The following is a 7,370-nucleotide window of genomic DNA, read 5'->3' on the forward strand; positions in this document are numbered from 1 at the left end:
TAGTAAAATCATAGGATTAAGGGCCTTAACAAGAAAAGTTGGAAAATTTTAATTCCAAATAACAAGGATATCAAATTGAAGGTTATATTAACAAGTAGCTTTTATAAATGCAAATAATAAAAATGTTTTAAAATTATTCATTAAGGTGATTATGTTCGCTTGTGAGGAGATGGACATTGTTGACAAAAAATGAAAGAAATAGATTCCATTGACATTGCAAAATGAGGAAGATATACTGTGACTAATTTTAATGTAAATGGTTCCACTAAATTATACGTAAAAGGTGATACTGAAGGCAAATCCATTATCATAGCTATTATCTTGGAACAAAGTGGTATTTACATTAATGTTGGTTTCGCAAGTTGCTAACAAATTTTCGGATCAAATATAATTGGAATACTACCTTTTAATGAAAAACAACATGAAATAAAAAACATTATCATTGTCAATTGGGGATTATATGTTCAATGCTCTTCAAATGTAATGCAATGAAAATGAAATATACTATAATGGAGCTTTTGGGTTGTAATATACTTTCCTCTTGTTTGTGACCTTCATGTGATTGCAATTTTGAACTTGCTTGCCTCCTTTCATCAACTTTGTGTTCTTGCCCTCTCCTCATCCTCCATAGATTTTCTATTATAATATTCATTGTTTTTGAGGGGGATTCACATGTACAACTACTCTTCTGGTGCACTGAATCACTACGAGGAAAAACTCATAGATATGATCAAATAAATCGTTGTAAGGTGTCTCGAATCAATATAAGGAATAAAACACATGTATGGTTGAATTACTCTCATAATGGATTGGATGGTCAAAGAATTAATGTGTTAAATGGGTTATTCATCCTTCAAAAGTAGAGGAGGGTTGCATTGGAAGTCATAATAAGAATAGGTCGATTTTTTAACAATAAAAAATTTAAATCTTTGATGGTGGAATCATAGCTCCCCACAACTTAACATGAGACAACCTCATTGATTGTAGAGAGATTGGGTGTATCATTTGGATAGGTGGGTCATATATTATTGTTATTATTTCAAATTAATGAAACATTTGATTTATATTCATGATAAATGAATCATAATTGGCTATTTGTAAGATTGAAATTAAAAAATTAGTGTTGAATTTGATAGCTGAAATGTCAACATGGTATGCTTACTAAACATTGAATCTTGGCATCTTTGTTCTCTTGGCTATAGATGTTAACTTTGTAGTTTAATTTCACTTTTACAATCCCACATGGTTATAGGTTGCAAACTCCATAGTTTGTTTGATTTACACATGGTTGTGGCTATCAATCTTTGTAGTGGCTTTTCTAAAATTTTGTTGTAAATTGTAAAATATATAGTTGTCTTTGTTTTGTTTGATTGTAGGTTGCAAGCTCCATAATAATGGTCAAAGAGAGAGATATGGCTACAAATTTGGAATTGGCAATGCCATTTTGAAGCTGTAGATTACTGCCCAATTCGATTGGAATGACACTCAGTGTGATTGATGTGAATTGGAGTCTGCCTTTGAATATTTTAAATTTAATTTACATTTGAAGTCCAAATATGGAGGTTGAAAATATCATCAATCATACAAAGCACAAGAACATGCAATGAACTTCATTTGCCTTCACACTAATCACTGTGGTTATATTGTTGAGCCTTGCTTTGTTAACGGTCTCTAGGATGTTATATCTATGCAAATTTGTTATCTTTTTTATGTTAACGAGACATTGAATATTGGATTTTATTGATGGGCCTTGTAGCATATTTTTTCTCATTAGCTTCAATCTATTCACCATTTCCCCTTGTCTATTTTTTCTTGATGTAGAGCTTGCAATCATTCTCCACTTAGAAGTTGGCCATTACGGAAGGTTACATGTAAAGAAGGATTCCAATAAATCATTGAAATTAGTTGCATAAGCTTGTATCTCATTGATGATACTTCTTTAATAGGTTGAATTAAAAGAATTTCTAAGGATGTTGGATCATAAAACTACATTCTTTTTGTTATGCCTCCACAATGAACGAAGCTTGGAAAATGCCCCTCTACTACCCTATTTGATAACAATCATGCATTTGACTCCTCTTCTCAAGTATCTAAGATGCATTGACAATGTCTATTAGTACTCAATGAGGGTCTTTACAAGTGTTTCAATACTCGAAATAAAACCACCAATAAGTGCTACTATTCAAGAAAGTGCAAAGAATTGATGGCCTCCAACTTAGAATTTCATTTATAGTGAGTTTCAAAATAGTTATAAAGCAAGAAGGGTGCATGTTGAAGAGTCAAAAAAACTTCAAGAGCTTAGTGGAAGGTTGGAAACTTTGTCAATGAACCATTCTAGCAACTTGAAGGAGAGAAGCATTTTTTGCAATCCTAGATCCTTATATGTAGTAGACATTGTGGAATTCCTTTTTCATTGTGATCCATGGCAATTAATTTTTTAATAAATAAATTGATCTCTTCCTTGAAATCTCATTTTGTAAACTTGCAATGAACCTTACAAGAATGTTAGCTCATGTTCAACTAAACTTTTACACCTTTTCTTGGCACATATATAGATTATGCATGAATTGTGTTGAGAAATCTAAGATTTCTCTTACTTTGATAACTGCTCGTGATGTATTTTACTTTACTTGGCTAACTTCTTATTTCCTTTATTATCATTAGTGTTCTCTATCATGAAACAACTACCAAATCATAAAGAACAATGAGACAATAGGACATAAGATATAGGTGATCAACTAGGGCCAAAACCTCTCCAACTTAGAGGAAAACCCACCATAATCCTTCTCTTCTTATAGAACTTAAATTGAAAAATTTCAAGACCTATGACCCTTGACCAAGACCCTCTAAGATCAAATCATCCTTCCTTCTTGATGAGATTTCCTTACACATCTTCTTGCAACAAACTTCAATAGTCCAACAACTTCGAACCCAACAACAATTTCTGCGACTTCGACTTAGCAGCTTCAACAACTTCGACCTAGAACCTTCAAAACTTTGATCTAGAGGCAACTTCACAACTTCGACCTTGCAGCTTCACAACTTTGATCTTGCAGCCTCATAACTTTGACCTTGTAGCTTCAATGCAGCGTCATAATTTTGTCTAGCCCAGAAACTGTAGAAACCCTAACGAAAGAGAGAGAGAGAGAGAGAGAGGCCCAAAAAAGTTGATCTTGATCTTCTTCTTCTTTGTCGTCCTTTTCCATATTCTATCTTGAGGAGATCGAACTTGCTTGAGTGAGTGTACAAATAGGGTCAAATTCCTTCCTTTTTATAGGCTTATGAGGGGTACAAATTGCTATCTTGAGGTCAACTTGTCCCTTCATGTAGGCCGACTTGATCTTTGTGCCATGACAAGGTATTGGAGGGTCTTTTGAATCTATTTTGACTAAATAAATTTTTCTTTAGAATATGTAACATGGCCAAATGGGTCTTCAATACATGACAATGACTCAATTGACTTTATGACAAACCTAGAAGCACTCAATGGGTGCTTGACCTAAAAATAAATTTCCCTTGAGCATGAAACCCATGCCTCAAGAACACAAATAATAAATTTATTTTTCTCTTTTCATTAAATACATAAAATCATGATTACATATGCCATTATGAAGACTAAACCTAGTTACATATTTCAACACTCCCTCTTAACTAGGGAGGTATTCATAATCCATACAAGGTACTTGAACATTCTCAATCTGAAGAATTCTCAAAAGAAGAGTGATGGAACCAGCCCTGATCACTTACGACATATAATTAATGTGTGATTGCGTGGATGATTTTTATGGTTGATTGGTTTTATGGTGCGGTACTGGTGAGTTAATGTTGTGAGGACAACTGTCCTGTCCACGGGCTTCGCTTCTCCCGCCTCTTCACTATGCCAAAGAAACCCTAACCTTTGTCATTCTGTTGCTGTTCTGGTGCTCTATTGCCCCGTCGAGGTGAGGTCTCTGCTATTGGGTTCTGGCTGCTTCTCCACGAGGGTTTTGGTTATCATGTTTTGGGGATGGTTCTCCATGAGGGTTTCTATTTGCAAGCTCTAGTAATGTTCCCTGTTTTGAGGACGGTTCTGAATTTTCGGGTCTAGGACCCCTGGTCTCTGTCTTTGGCTTCTGTCTGTTCGGCGCTGGTTATGATTGTGGTTCTTGTAGTTGTGGGTCTTAGCTGTACTCTGGTCTCTTCTTTTTCGCAGCTATATGGCTTGGCTGTGGCCGCGATGCTCCTCCGTTTATCGGTCCTGTGTATTGATTCGAAGCTCGGCTTCGTGGGCATGAAACCCTCGGCTTCTGCAAGGTACTCCACCCATCTATGGGTCCTGTATTGGCCGCCTACCTTGTGGCTCTACGGGCGCTACTTCGGCTATACTCCTGGGTTGCCTCGGCTCTGTGGTTAACTTATGAACTCATAGTTATATTCGGCACTGTTATGGATGACCTTTGTGTACTCGACTCTTCTGCAAACCCTCTCTGTTGTTTATGAAACTCGACTGCATTTTCTTCTTGCCTCTGTGATAATTTCTCACTCTCTATCACTGTTATGAAATGGGTAGATGAACTTAATTAATTAAGTTTGGAGAAAAAAAAAGAAATAACTTTAGGCTGCAATATATGGACTCAGATTTTTTTGCTTCTCAAAATGATTGCGTGCTTCTTTTTATTCAATACTATGATGGATGATTACAGTGGCTTTTTCCTTCTTTCTTAAAGATCACTGTACAGTTATTTAAACTGTCAGTAGTTACATTTTAGTTATTCATTGATAACTATTCATCTTTGTCTGTATTCTAAAGTTAATTTGAAACAATAAATTAAAATAAAAAGAATAGTAAATAAAAATGAACAGTGGGCTGGGACAGCCTTAAACTTAGAGTAAAGTCCTAAATGCTGTTAACTAGAAATTTAAATGGAACTTTAAAAAAAAAATCTAATTGAAATTCATTCCAGTCTGCAAAGAAAAATACTCCAACCATGACCTCCCTTAGCTGGATGCTCCTGCATCAGGTTTCCGGGGTAGATGAAAATTCATGGCTCTGGTCCATGAGCTCCTCGATAGAATACCCTGCACGTTGTATCTAACCTGTGTCAAGCCACAAACTGTCCTCAATGGGATGGTTCTTCCACTTGATGAAGTACTGTAGGTACTCCTTTCTTCGAGTCCGCCTGGCCACCTGTGTATCGAGGATTCCTTCAATCTCAAGTGGCTAAGTTAAAGGCATTTGTCTCATCCACGAACTACTCTCTTCTTGGGTATCCTGATTTTGCTGCGTCGAACTGTCCCCTTCAGGACTGGCAGTGTATGGGAATAAATCCGCCACATTAAATATGGGCGATATTCCTATACTTGGAGGCAATTGCAGCTCATAGGCATTTGCAGAAAACTTACACAGAATTTTGCAAGGTCCAATTTTCTTAAACTTTAACTTATTGTATTCGCCCTTAGGGAATCTTTCTCTATGCAGATGCGCTAGGACTTGATCCCCTACGTTAAATTGTACCTCCCGTCTTTTCAGATCTGCTTTCTGTTTGTACCTTTGACTGTTGTCCTATAATTTTGACTTCACCTGCTCATGTAGGTCGTTAATTGCTCTTGCGAAATCTTCCCCGTCAGCACTCCTTCTTTCTAACTGTCCCAAATCTCGTAACTCATGCACTCCTCGAGGATGCATTCCATACAAGATCTGGAAAGGACTACTTCCCGTGCTTTGATTTGGTGAATTGTTGTAAGCAAATTCCGCTTGGGCAAGTACACGATCCCACATCCATGAATTTTCCCCAACTAGACTCTGTAGCAGGTTTGCTAAACTCCTGTTCACCGCCTCCGTGTGCCCATCGGTCTGTGGGTGATAAGCAGAGTTGAAGTTTAACTTTGTGTCCAGCCTTTTCCACAAGGTGCGCCAGAAATGTCATGTGAATTTCACATCTCCGTTGGAAACAACGGACTTGGGTAAGCCGTGCAATCTGACAATATCAATGAAAAACAAGTGTGCTACATGGGTGGCGCCACTGGTTTTCCTGCAAGGGATGAAGTATGCCATCTTGGAGAAATGGTCACCACCACCATGATGGAGTCAAAACCCCGCTGTGTTTTTGGCAGATCCAAGACAAAGTCCAGACTAACTGAGTCCCACGGTCTATTTGGAATAGGAAAGGGTGTATACAACCTCATGTTCTGACTGTGCCCTTTCGCCAACTGACACACTTTACACCTGGTTACATATCGTTGCATGTATCTTTGCATCTTCGGCCAGTAGTAAAAATGACTGAGCTAATCCAAGGTCTTATCAATGCCGAAATGTCCAGCTAGACCTCCACTATGTTTTTCCCGGATGATGTTCTCCCTCATCGAACATTTTGGAATACACAGTTGTCCTCCCTTGAATAGTAGCTCCTCCTGTAAGTTATAGTCCAGCCATGGACTATTATTCCTCAACAAGGGATTTTGGCAGGCTTCATAAGCCTCCTTGAAATCTGCATCGGTTTGATACAAGTCCTTCAGGTGTTCAAAACCCAACACTTGTATCGTGCTCTCTTGTAAGAGTAAAACTCTTCTGCTTAGTGCATCTGCTACCTGTTTGGCTTGACCACTGATATGCTTCAATACAAATGTAAAATTCTGCAAGTACTCAACCCATTTTGTGTGTTTATGATTTAGCTTATGTTGTTGCATAACATACTGTAATGCAAAATTATCAGAAAACAAGAAAAACTCATTACCCAACAAATAATGTCTCCAATGCTTCAATGCTTGGACGACAACATAAAACTCCTTGTCGTAAGACGTGTATTTTTGCCTACTTTCATTTAATTTTTCACTGAAGTAAGCTACTGGTTTGTCTTCCTGGCTGAGTATGGCTCCAATGGCTGTACCACTGGCATCACAACGAACTTGGAAAAGTTTGTTAAAATCAGGCAATCTCAAAATTGGCCTTTCAGTAATCTTCTTCTTCAATATCTGGAAACTTTTCTCTGCAGCTTCAGTCCAATGGAAAGGCTGACTTGCCTTTTTGATGGTATCCAACATGGGTGCGTAGATTCCACTAAAATTCTTTATAAACTTGCGATAGAAACTTGCCAACCCGTGAAAACTCCGAACTTGGAATAAACTCTTAGGGGATGGCCAGCTGATTATAGCTGCAACTTTCTCTGGGTCCATTTTTAGCTCATTTTTTGAAATCACAAAAGCCAAATAGACTAATTCCTTCTGAAAGAAAGAACATTTTTTTAAAGTTATCAGCAACTTATTTTGTTGTAACTTCTCCAAAACATATCTAACGTGTTGAAAATGTTCTTCCTTGGTCTTACTGAAAATTAGTATATCATCAAGATATACAATCACAAATTTTCCAATGAACTCCTTCAACATCCCGTTCA

The sequence above is a fragment of the Pinus tabuliformis genome, chromosome 5_1, assembly GCF_031772625.1.
Source record: "Pinus tabuliformis cultivar Carrire ecotype Pingquan chromosome 5_1, CPIR1, whole genome shotgun sequence".
In the NCBI taxonomy this organism is placed as follows: Eukaryota; Viridiplantae; Streptophyta; class Pinopsida; order Pinales; family Pinaceae; genus Pinus; species Pinus tabuliformis.